This window comes from Mesoplodon bidens, assembly GCF_964165515.1.
Source record: "Mesoplodon bidens genome assembly, chromosome: 3".
NCBI lineage: Eukaryota > Metazoa > Chordata > Mammalia > Artiodactyla > Ziphiidae > Mesoplodon > Mesoplodon bidens.
In genome coordinates this window covers 12,407,694-12,420,146 of record NC_138178.1, presented here as the reverse complement: position 1 = coordinate 12,420,146, position 12,453 = coordinate 12,407,694, and the positions used below count along the sequence as shown (strand labels likewise).

Sequence of the window (12,453 nt, the reverse complement as noted above, 5' to 3'; positions counted from 1 at the left end):
ATATGACACCTAAAGCACAAGTAACAAAATAAAAAATAAACAATTTGGGACTGCATCAAACTAAAAAACTTCTGCACAGCAAAAGAAATAATCAACAAAATGAAAAGGCAACCTACAGAATGGGAGAAAATATATGGAAATCATATATGTGTAAGGGGTTAATATCCAAAATACATAATGATCTGATATAACTCAATAGCAAAAACCCAAATAATCCAATTAAAAAATGGGCAGATGATCTGAGTAGACATTTTTCCAAAGAAGATGTTCAAATGGCCAACAGGTACATGAAAAGGTGCTCAACATCACTAATCCCCGGGAAAATACAAATCAAAACCACAATGAGAGATCACCTCCCACTTGTTAGAATGGGTTATCACTGAAAAGACAAGAGGTAACAAGTGTTGTCAAGGATGTGGAGAAAAAGGAACCCTTGTGCACTTGTTGGTGGGAATGTAAATTGGTGCAGCCGGTAAGTAAAACAATACACAGGTTTCTCAAAAAATTAAAAATGGAACTACCATATGATTCCACTTTTGGGTATTTATCCAAAGGAATCAAAACACTATCTTGAAAAGATACATGCATCCCATGTTTGTTGAAGCGTTATTTACAATAGCCAAGACATGAAAGCAACCTAAAAGTCCATCAATGGATGAATGGATAAAGAAGATGTGGTATATTTATACAATGGAATATGATCCAGCCATAAAAAAGAAGGCAATCTTGCCATTTGAGACAACATGGATGGACCTGGAGAGCATTATGCTAAGTGAAATAAGTCAGACAGACAAAAACAAATACTGTATGATCTCATATATGTGGAATCTTAAAAAACAACAACAATAACAAGAACAATAACAAAAAACTCATGGATACAGAGAACAGATTGGTGGTTGCCTGAGGCAGGGGGTAGAGGTGGGACCAAAATGGGTGAAGGTGGTCAAAAGGTACAAACTTCCAGTTGTAAGATAAGTAAGTCCTGGGGACGTAATGTACAGCACAGTGACTGTAGTTAACAACACTGTATTGTATAATTGAAAGCTGCTAAGCGACTAAATCTTAAAAGTTCCCATGATAGGAAAAAAATTATGACGGGCATTCCCTGGAAGTCCAGTGGTTAGAAATCCACCCTTTCACTGCCGCAAGCAGTGAAACAACGAAAAGGAAAAACTGTGTAACTTCACGTGATGATGGGTATTAACTAACTAGACATATTGTGGTGATGATTTTGCAATATATGCATGTATCAAATCAATCATTCTGCTGTATACCTGAAACTAATATGATGTTATATGGCAATTATATCTCAATTTGACCAAAAAAAAAAAAAGATAAATGAAAGCCACCAAGCGTAGGAATCACAGAAAGATTCGAAATTATTTCATATGCCTCTCCTAAAACTAACTAAGGGTACATCGTTCCATACTTCATTGCTTACCTATACTTACTGATCCTGCCTTTTCACTGCAACCTCTTTGACTGTTTAAACTAGGCTCTTAATAGGCCAGAAAATAAACTGTATTGAAAACAGTAATAGACAAGCATGGAACAAAAACCCTTCAGGGAGCACGTCTTTTAATTTTTACAAAGTGACTCTGGTCAACCCCACCTTCTTCCACTCCTCCATCTGGCCACAATCACAAATCTCCATTTCTGGAAAAAAGCACTGTAGCAACAAAGAAAGCCCTAATAGCCACAAAGCCAGCCTCCCTTGCAAGTGAATAACAGAATCCCTTGGTGGGGGGAAGGGGGGTGCCAAATAGTGATCTTGTTGGGCCCAAAATTATGCCATGGAAACCCAGTCCTAAGAAGAACCTTAAGTACACTCCTTCTACTGAAAATATGAGGCTCCAGACCAGCTCTGAACACGCTGAAGGCTCTTGTGCTGTCGTGAGGTTTGCGATGCAAGATCTTGCTGCTTGGCAACAAGCGTGGTGCTCAACTTCTAAACAGCAAAGTAAAACATGATTGGTTCCCCGTGGGCAATATAATAGCACCAGTTAACCGCTTACAGTTCAAATAAAGTGGCAAAGTAATTCACAAACTGTGGAGTCCCTTCCTAGCATAGGCACGAACTCACTGATGGAGTAGTTTAATTTCTTCTCTAATACTGCTAACAAACTGACAGTTTAACATCTGCTTCCCACTCCATAAAAACACTTTGTATTTTAATGACAATGTGCACATTTAGTTGTTTGTTTTCAGAAGCAACTCCTGGACTGGGGGGAATGACAGAAGAGGAAGGGGATGGGGCAGAAATCGACCACGGATACTCAGTTCATGGAGATGACTTTTATACACCAGGGATTTAAAAGTAAAGAGTTCAAAATAATACATTTGTTAACACATGGTTTCTGTGGATAGCTAACCATAATTTTCTTCCTGGCCTGCATTCCCAAGTTGGTTTCATAGAAGGCTTTATTGTAGTCCCAGAGCATTGTTCTGCATTAATTTCTATGACAAGGCACCCAAAACACATGGTGCTGAGAGTAACAAAACAGAGTTAGGGAAACAGTCATGACTTGGCACAAAGTGTGACAAGCTGTAAAAAAGGGAATGTTTCAATATCTGAAGTGGTGTTGATTTCCTATGAACAACCTTTTCTCTTCTAAACAGTATCATATTCTTTTCAAGCACATTTAGAACGCAAGTCAAGCTGTGTTTTATTTTTGATTATAATAAACACAGTCAGTTTACTGTAACAAAGACATAGTAGTGGTGATCAGTTGAAAGCCAAAGTACGACACCATGAGCTGTACGGGGGGTGAAGTCGGGGAGCCTGAGGGGGGGGCGGGTAGTCAACTGATAAAAGACCAGCCGTCTGGAAAGTTCGCTTAAAAGAACATAAAAAGGCAGTGTTTTCTTATGAGACTAACACAGAATGCCAAAATATCTGGCTGGGCTCTTTTTTGTTGTCACTTATGGCAATTTGTAACTAAAAATAGTAAATCCTTCAAAATACTGGGCTCTCATATTTGTTTTTTTTAATCCTTATAATAAAATACAAAAATTTTGTACACTGCTTTAAATTTTAATACTCTTTCTTGTATAAGACTCTTCTACATAGTAAGTATATTTATTAAAGAACTACTCAAATTGTTTTCTCCAAAACAATCATTAAAAAATATTTATAATTATGCATGCATTTAGATTATGGATAAAGGTGAAATGAAGAGTTCACAGTAAACAGTTACAAATAAAGTTTATAAAACTTTCATGATTAAGTTCCTGGATTCAAATTTATTAAGAAATAATGTAAATCCCCTTACCATTTCTTGCACTAATGATTTTTCAAAATCAAGCTCACATATTAATTTGTCTCTGCCATTGATTAGCTGAAAGAGAGGAATATTACATTTTGATTAAAGGTAAGAAAACACTCAAGATTCCTCCTCAGTGAAATCTAGTGAAACATTTTGATTCTAAATGTGAGAAAAATGGATCCCAATATGATCAAAGCAAAAATTAAATGTCCATAGATTACCATGTAATAATGATATACTACTATATAATTACTTTTATTATATAAGCAAGCAAAACATACATAAAAATGCCAATTTATGTACAACCTTTCTCACCCCACCCCCCAAAAAATGTGACTCAATGCATAATAAAGCAAGTCCTACTCTATCAAAAAGAGCAATTTTGCTTTACTCATTATATGAACCATTTCTCTTATTTTAGGTTTTGGTGCTATATTTATATGCATATCAAGCCATATTCATAACAATTGAAAATAGCCCTCAAAGCATATACTGCAGGGCCTTTGTACCAACTTGACTTGCTTCAGTATTTTATTTTTTTATTTTAATTTTTTATGAATTTATTTTACTTTATTTATTTTTGGCTGTGTTGGGTCTTCATTGCTGCACGCGTGCTTTCTCTAGTTGCGGTGAGCGGGCTTCTCACTGTGGTGGCTTCTCTTATTGCAGAGCACAGGGTGCACAGGCTTCAGTAGTTGCAGCACGCAGGCTCAGTAGTTGTGGCTCGCGGGCTCTAGAGCACAAGCTCAGTAGTTGTGGCACACGGGCTTAGTTCCTCCGTGGCATGTGGGATCTTCCTGGACCAGGGCTCGAACCTGTGTCCTCTGCATTGGCAGGCGGATTCTCAACCACTGCGCCACCAGGGAAGCCCCGCCTCAGTATTTTAAATGATCATTTGCAATTTGCATGTAGTATATACACTGACAAAATTCAATCCTTGGTTTTGACATCCAGTCAATTCAATTAATTCATATATTCATTAATTTAATAAACATGTATGGAACACCTTTCAGATGCCAGACATTTTGTTCGGCTGTGGAGGTAGGGAAACAAAGTTAAACAGATCCCTTCCCTGGAGCACCTACAGTATGCTAGGAGAGCAATGTGAACAAAATGACTGTAATACATAAGAAAAAAGGTTAATAAGTCAAATCTTCAGGTAGTCGAAAAGCATAAAAATCCACATAACCTGGCAACCGTAATTATAACAAGTTCTGCTATACCCGGTGTTAATGGCACAGAAGGGCCATTTGACAAGGGTCTTGAAGGATCTGCAGAAGTTCAACAAGTTGGAGGAAGAGAAAATGGCAATAAAAATAGCAAAGTAACCACAGAGAAGCCTGGAGTAATGGAGGAACTGGAAAAAGTTTGGTGTTTGTGGACCCAGGGTGCATAGAGACAGGAACGGCAGGAAATGAAGGGAGACAGAGATTCAGGGTGATATCATGAGGGGGCTTGTTCACCTCAATTAGGAGCGGAGGGCAGACTGGTGTAAAGTGCAGAATAGGGGTTGGTTCAAATCAGAGTTCTGCTGCTTACTAGCTGTGTGGGTAATTTAATTCTATGCTTCAGGTCTTCATTTTCTCATCTATAAAATTAGGATAATAAAACCTACTTTGAAGAGTTCTTCTGAAAAGAATTTGAGACAGCAAATGTGAAAGTGCTTAGCTGCTCCCGGCACATAAAAATCACTGGTAACATTTTGAGGCAGCCTGATTTTATGCTGAAGGCAATGGGAAGCCACTGAAGGTCTTAGCACGTAAGATTAGGGTATTAATAACCACAGCAGGGGTGTGGAAGCTAGATTTGAAGGGGATGAGAGTGGAGACAGGAAAATGAAGTAGTTATCTATGGAAATGATGGGGCCTCAACTAAGTCTGTAACAATGTTGTTGCAGAGAAAGGGGATGGGGGTAAATTTTGGAAGGAATGTCTACAGACCTAATGACCAACTAGATATAAGGTAAGAAGGAGAGAGTAGATGGGAATTCCCTGGACTCCACACTTTCACTGCTGAGGGCCAGAGTTCAATCCCTGGTTGGGGAACTAAGATCCCACAAGCCGTGCCATGCGGCGTGGTCAGAAAAAAAAAAAAAAAAGGAGAAAGTGGAGAAGGACCCTAGATTTGCCACTTGGTCCTCTGGGATAGATGCCAATGTCATTCATTTAAGTGGGGAACACAGCCAAGTCCAGATTTGAGGAGTAATGAGTTCAAGATTTGACACTGAATTTGATGAACATGTAAAGCATTTTTTTAAGCAAATATTTTTGAGAGCTAATATAAAGGTAATAAAGGATAGACACAGTTCTGGACCTCCAGGGAGCAAATAGTCCCAGGTATGCGGGGGCACAGAGGAAGCCCCTAATTACCATAGGGGACAGAAGGGGACTGTCAAAGAAGTCTTCCCAGTGCATGTAACATGGAAATTGAGGGTGAGGACAGAGTTAATATTACAGATGTGGTGTTCAGGGAAAACACGAAGCGGGGAGAAGGTTCGGAAGTTATCTGTAACTCGATGTGCCAGTTATGGGAGAGTTTGAAGTCAGCCAGAGAGAAAACAAAGCAAGGATAAAGAGAAATTCCCAAGAACAGCATTCAAGTGAAAGATGGAGGAGGAGGAACCATTGACAGATAGTGCTTAGGAAGGTGTGAGGAAGTGAGCAAAACATCAGAAGCAAGCATTGCTGCAGAGGGCATCTCTGACATGGGGCATAGTCCTGCCACAAAGAGTAGAAGATTCAAGAAGGAATGAGACTGAAAAGGATTGAGGGCAAGATGAACCTCATGGTGACCTTACCAACAGGGAAAAACTAGCAACAGGGGTGTGAAGAAGGGGCTAGTAGATACAGGTTTCTTTTAGTTGATATTTGAAGAAGAGTGAATGGTAATTACTTCAGGGGTGATCAGGGTCAAGGGACACCACCCAGAATGATGGCTTGGCTATGTCTGTAGGCCAGAGGGAAATGCTTAAAGGCATGTGAGAGAGAGAGGGAGAGAGAGAGAGGCTGATGAAGAAAGGTCCCCGAAGAAGAAGAAGGAAGCTTGTGAAAATGACTATACTACCCAAAGCAATCTACAGATTTAATGCAATCCCTATCAAATTACCAATGGCATTTTTCACAGAACTAGAACAAAAAATCTTAAAATTTGTATGGAGACAAAAAAGACCCCAAATAGCCAAAGCAATCTTGAGAAAAAAAATGGAGCTGAAGGAATCAGACTCCCTGACTTCAGACTATACAACAAAGCTACAGTAATCAAGACAAGATGGCACTGGCATAAAAACAGAAATATAGAACAATGGAACAGGACAGAAAGCCCAGAGATAAACTCATGCACCTATGGTCAACTAATCTATGACAAAGGAGGCAAGGATATACAATGGAGAAAAGACAGTCTTTTCAATAAGTGGTGCTGGGAAAATTGGACAGCTACATGTAAAAGAATGAAATTAGAACACTCCCTAACACCATACGCAAAAATAAACTCAAAATGGATTAAAGACCTAAATGTAAGACCAGACACTATAAAACTCTTAGAGGAAAACATAGGAAGAACACTCTTTGACATAAATCACAGCAAGATCTTTTTTGACCCACCTCCTAGAGTAATGGAAATAAAACCAAAAATAAACAAATGGGATCTAATGAAACTTAAAAGCTTTTGCACAGCAAAGGAAGCCATAAACAAGACAAAACGACAACCCTCAGAATGGGAGAAAATATTTGCAAATTAATCAATGGACAAAGGATTAATCTCCAAAATATACAAACAGATCATGCAGTTCAATATCAAAAAAACAAACAACTCAATCAAAAAATGGGCAGAAGACCTAAATAGACATTTCTCCAAAGAAGACATACAGATGGCCAAGAGGCCCATGAAAAGCTACTCAACATCACTAACTATTAGAGCAATGCAAATCAAAACTACAATGAGGTATCACCTCACACTAGTTAGAATGGGCATCATCAGAAAATCTACGAACAATAAATGCTGTAGAGGGTGTGGAAAAGGGAACCCTCTTGCACTGCTGGTGGGAATATAAATTGATACAGCCACTATGAGGACAGTACGGAGGTTCCTTAAAAAATGAAAAATAGAATTACCATATGACCCAGCAATCCCACTACTGGGCATATACCCAGAGAAAACCATAATTCAAAAAGACACCTGCACCCCAATGTTCATTGCAGCACTATTTACAATAGCTAGGTTATGGAAGCAACCTGTCCATCCACAGACAAATGGATAAAGAAGATGTGGTACATATATACAATGGAATATTACTCAGCCATAAAAACGAATGAAATTGGGTCATTTGTCAAGATGTGGATGGACTTAGAGACTGCCATACAGAGTGAAGTTAGAAAGAGAAAAACAAATATTGTATGTTAATGCATATATGTGGAATCTAGAAAAATGGTACAGATGAACCAGTTTGCAAGGCAGAAATAGAGAACAGAAGTAGAGAACAAACGTATGGACACCAAGTGGGGGAAAGGTGGGTGGTGGGATGAATTGGGAGATTGGGATTGACATATATACACTAATATGTATAAAACAGATAACTAATGAGAACCTGCTGTATAGCACATGGAACTCTACTTCGCTGTACAGTAGAAACTAACATAACATTGTAAAACAATTATACCCCAATAAAAAAAAAGTCAGAAAACAAAAGAAGGAGGAAGAGATGGAGTCAGGCAAATGGGTGGAAGCATGGGTCAAGGCAAAGAAGAATGTCCCCTCTTCTGATGAGAAGGAGTAAAGGTGAGGCTAGGTAAGCTAAGTGACAGGGTGAGCAAGAGAGTGGAGAGGAGAAAAAAAAAATCCAGGAGTCCGCTATGTTCTCTGTGAATTAGGGAACAGCGAGGAGGAATGGAGTATGGAGTTGGGGAAAGTAGTAATGATGGAAAGAGTGGCAGTGGGTGGTTAGAAAGGGTGCTAATTACAGATACAAATGACTGCCTATAAAATAAACAACAAGGTCCTACTGTAGAGCAAAGCGAACTATATTCAATGTCCTGTGATAAACCATAATGGAAAAGAACATGAAAAATAATATATATATGTATATACATAACTGCATCACTTTGCTATACACCTGAAACTAATATAGCATTGTAAACCAACTGTACTTCAATCAATCCATCAATAAGTTTTTTTTTTTTTTAAGGATGCTAATTAGATCCAAGGGAAAGGATGGGTAGAGGGAGGGCATAGCACCTAAAGGCAAGGATCAGCTTGTCTCCAATGGCACAGCTCAATCCCTGAGCAGGGCTGGGGGACAGTGGGTACTGGTTACATGACAGCCTCAGAAGGGGAGGTGGTGGTGTAGTTGAAGATGTGAAAGGCTGAACAGCAGGTTTAGAAAAGTAAAGGAATGAGAAGTGGAAGGAAAGGAAAAGATTTTGTCTTTAGTCTTATACGTTGGTCTGAAAAGAAGTGTCATTGTTTCCAATGGGCATCAATTACTGGCGAACACCAAGGCCACTGGCCCCAACCCTTCCTGCCTCCGTAGACGTCTCTCAGCAATTATCTCTTCTCTCTGTTGTACTTTTACCCCCTCATTCTTCTTTCCATCGACGTCATTTAAAAATACTCTAGTTTCATCTTTTAAAAAATTCCTTCCTCAACCCCATGTGCCCCTCCAACTATTCCCCGACCACTCCCTGGCCATCCGCAGCCAAACTTCTAGAAAGTTGCACATGCCCACTGTCTCCACGTCTGCATTCACCCCCCCATTCTCAACTGCTTCCACATTCCAGCAAATGACCCTCATTAATTACCAGGGTCATTTTACTTGCCAAAGCTAACTGTCCAATCCTCCCTTTTTAGCCTTTTGCACACCTGGCCTCTGGGCAGCACTGGGCACGCTGAACGAGTCCTTTCTCTTTGAAACTCTTGACTGGCTTCTGTGATAGCCACTCTCTCTCCTGCTTTCCCCCTGCTCTACCTCTGTTGTCATTTTCATTTGAATGTCAGTCTTCACTTCTCTCTGCTTTATCTCTCCCGCCTTCAACCTTCTTAAAGACCACAGCTTTTACTGCCTAACCATCTCTTGAATTCATCCATCCCCTTCATCCCCGTGTCACCGCCCTCTTTCTGTTTCAGGACTTTATACAAGAAATCCTAGTTTATACAAGAAATCTTTTAACTGGCCTCTCTGGCTCTGGATTTTCCTCCCTCCCGTTCATCTTTTTTCTGAAACACGAATTCGATCCTGCCCCAACGTTCAAAGCTCCCCATCCGCTCAGAAGGCAACTCAAACCCCTTGGCAAGAATAACACTCCTCCACGATGTGCCCTGCTTCTCACCACCCCTGTTCCCACACCTCCTTCCGGCCAGAGCACGTCATGTGCCCTCTCCCTTCTCTTGTTCTGGCTCGTCCACCTCCCCTTCACCCTTGTTAACGCCGACCTTGCTTCCAGGAGTCACCTCGGTGCCCCTCCTCCAGCCTTCCCCGATCCTTTACAGTCCAGGCTGGCTGTGCGACCACCTGCCCCCACGGCAAGCAACGCTGCCCTGCTTCCTGACACTGATCACACCTGGGCTATCATCTCTGACGACTGTCCCCTCTCAGAAGGAAATTCATATTTACAAATTTATAAATTCATGTATTCAGCCACAGCTGGAACACAGATCCAGCTGTCATTTGATTATTAAAATTTAAACATAAAAGCTACCGAATCCCATAATTGACAGCATTTAGCCCATGGAGATGGCAAGAGGTCAGCCTACCCAAATTCCATCCCATTTTCAACTTGTTTTTAATTGCATCCTGGACTGAAAAGGGGAACATGTGGCTTATCCAGAGGCTGCTGAGCTGCCCCTTTCCTCTCTTCCGGTTCTGTTTACTCCTCCCTCACACCCCAGACTCGCCCCTCTTCCTGCCCCAGCACAAATTCTCACCACGTGGTCTCACCAGATCCCACCTCCTGCTCTAGCCATACCAAATCACAGAGTTCCACGGGCGTAGCTTACACTTTATGCATTCACACGCTGTATGCAGCTCTTCCGCCCTCCTACCCACCTGGAAAAATCACTTCAAGTGAAGGAGTGTGAGATAGGTGTGGACGAATTTGTGAAGCCTTTTTCTAGAACCTTCCAGGTAAAGCCAGGCATCTCTTCTCCATGTACGTACTTCTATTACAGTCCCTATCACACTGCCCTATGGTTTTTGTCTCTCCCTCCAGACTTGATCTCCTCCACAGAAAGGCTGCGTGTGTGTGTATGTGTGCGTGTGAGATGTGTGTATATAACACTTTTGTATCTCAGCAGTGCCTGGCACTAAAAGGCATCTGACGAACATTGCTGCATTAATGGATTTAGTGGAGGACAATGGAAACAAACCGGTAAATATCGGCTCTCATTTTGTTCAACAACTCCAGATCTGCTTTCCAACTGACAAAGCACTTTGACGTACATTATCTCACTCTGTCCACACAGTAAGCCTGGGAGACTCAGGAAGGAGGATGAGGAACCAGCCCAAGCGGCCATAGTGTCAGAAATGGAACAGGAACCCAGGGTTCTAGATTTTTCCTGATCAATACCAAATTATACCTACACTCAACATCTGGGTAAAGGCCCAGTGAATATAAAGAAAAAAGGAAAAGAAAAGAGACAGGATAAAAAAAGATGATCAAACAAACTACGGATTTGCTATGTTTGTCTAGAACAGAGTTGTCGAATAAAAATATAATGTGGGCTTCCCTGGTGGCGCAGCGGTTGAGAGTCTGCCTGCCAAGGCAGGGGACACGGGTTCGAGCCCTGGTCTGGGAAGATCCCACATGCCGCGGAGCGACTAGGCCCGTGCACCACAACTAATGAGCTTGCGCATCCGGAGCCTGTGCTCCGCAACAAGAGAGGCCACGACAGTGAGAGGCCCGCGCACCGCGATGAAGAGTGGCCCCCGCTGGCCGCAAATAGAGAAAGCCCTCGCGCAGAAACGAAGACCCAACACAGCCAAATATAAATAAATAAATAAAATAAATAAATTTTAAATATATATATATATAATGTGAGTCATATATATAATTTTAAACTTTACAGTTTATAGTTGAACTTATAGCTTTGTTAAAAAGGTAAAAGAAACAGGTGAAATTAATTTTAATAATATATTTTATTTATCCCAATAGCTATTCAAAATAGTATCATTTAAATGGGTAATGATCCACATTAAAAATCATTAGTGAGATATTTCACATTTCTTACGGTACCTAAGTCTTTGAAACCCAGCGTGTATTTTTCGCTTAGAGCACATCTCAATTTGGGGGCTAAAATTTCATGGGAGATACTTGATCTGCATTTAGATTTCATAAAATTTACAAATAAAAAGGTAGATTCACATATTCAAGTTATTCAAAATATACATAAAAGTTTTTCAGTAACTGAAACAAATATCAGTATTTTTATACTGAAATTTAAAAATTAAAATTAAACAACTTAAAATTCAGTTTCTCAGTTGGTGTTCAGCAGCCACCCATGGCTGGTGGCTACCACAGGGCACTGCGGCTCTAGAAAGCTGAGGCAGCATTTAATCGAAATACTTAAACCCACAGAGGGTATATAACCAGCCACTCAGGGGGGATGTTTCTTTCTAACTAATGGCTTAACGGTGAGAGTTTCTGCTTTAATTTCCTTGAACTGCCCCCAGAGAAGAGTAGGCTCATCTGACTCATCTTTCCCAGCAACAGTACTGACTGAGTAGTTTAAGAAACATTTACATAAACTTAATAAACTTGCAGGTTATTAAGCGAAACTAGAAAGCTGAGATTCCTTTTTTAACCTTAGAATTTGATGCCAAGAAAGTTAAACTTGTCAGTTCTGTAGACTCTTGTTATCTCTGTAAGAATGGCATTTGCACCCTCATCACTGAAAATAGGATGAAGCACAAGAAAATGACATCATGTTGTGAAAACCCGTGATGGATTCAGTGATCACAGAAGACATCTCCCAACTCTGACCGATCATGGTATACATTTGTTTACAAAATAGTTCTTGGAAGTAATTTTATCTAAAACCTAAGAATACCCAGAGCTGCAAAATCAGGTTGAAATCTGAATCTAAGTCACCTGAGCTCTGGATATGAGGCTAGTGTGACTGAGGAACTGAATTTTTAATCTTATCTAATTTTAATTAATTTTTATTTAAAAATTAACACTCGATTCAGTTCGCAGAAAAC

The 12,453-nt window shown here is 40.3% G+C and overlaps 1 protein-coding gene across 1 annotated transcript in view; it reads right to left on the bottom strand.

Moving 5' to 3' along the window:
* Positions 1–12,453, bottom strand: part of LOC308613997 (uncharacterized protein C10orf67, mitochondrial) — a gene marked incomplete at its 5' end in the record, with an annotated part of 126,658 nt that overhangs the window by 59,988 nt on the left and 54,217 nt on the right. The window lies entirely within an intron of this gene.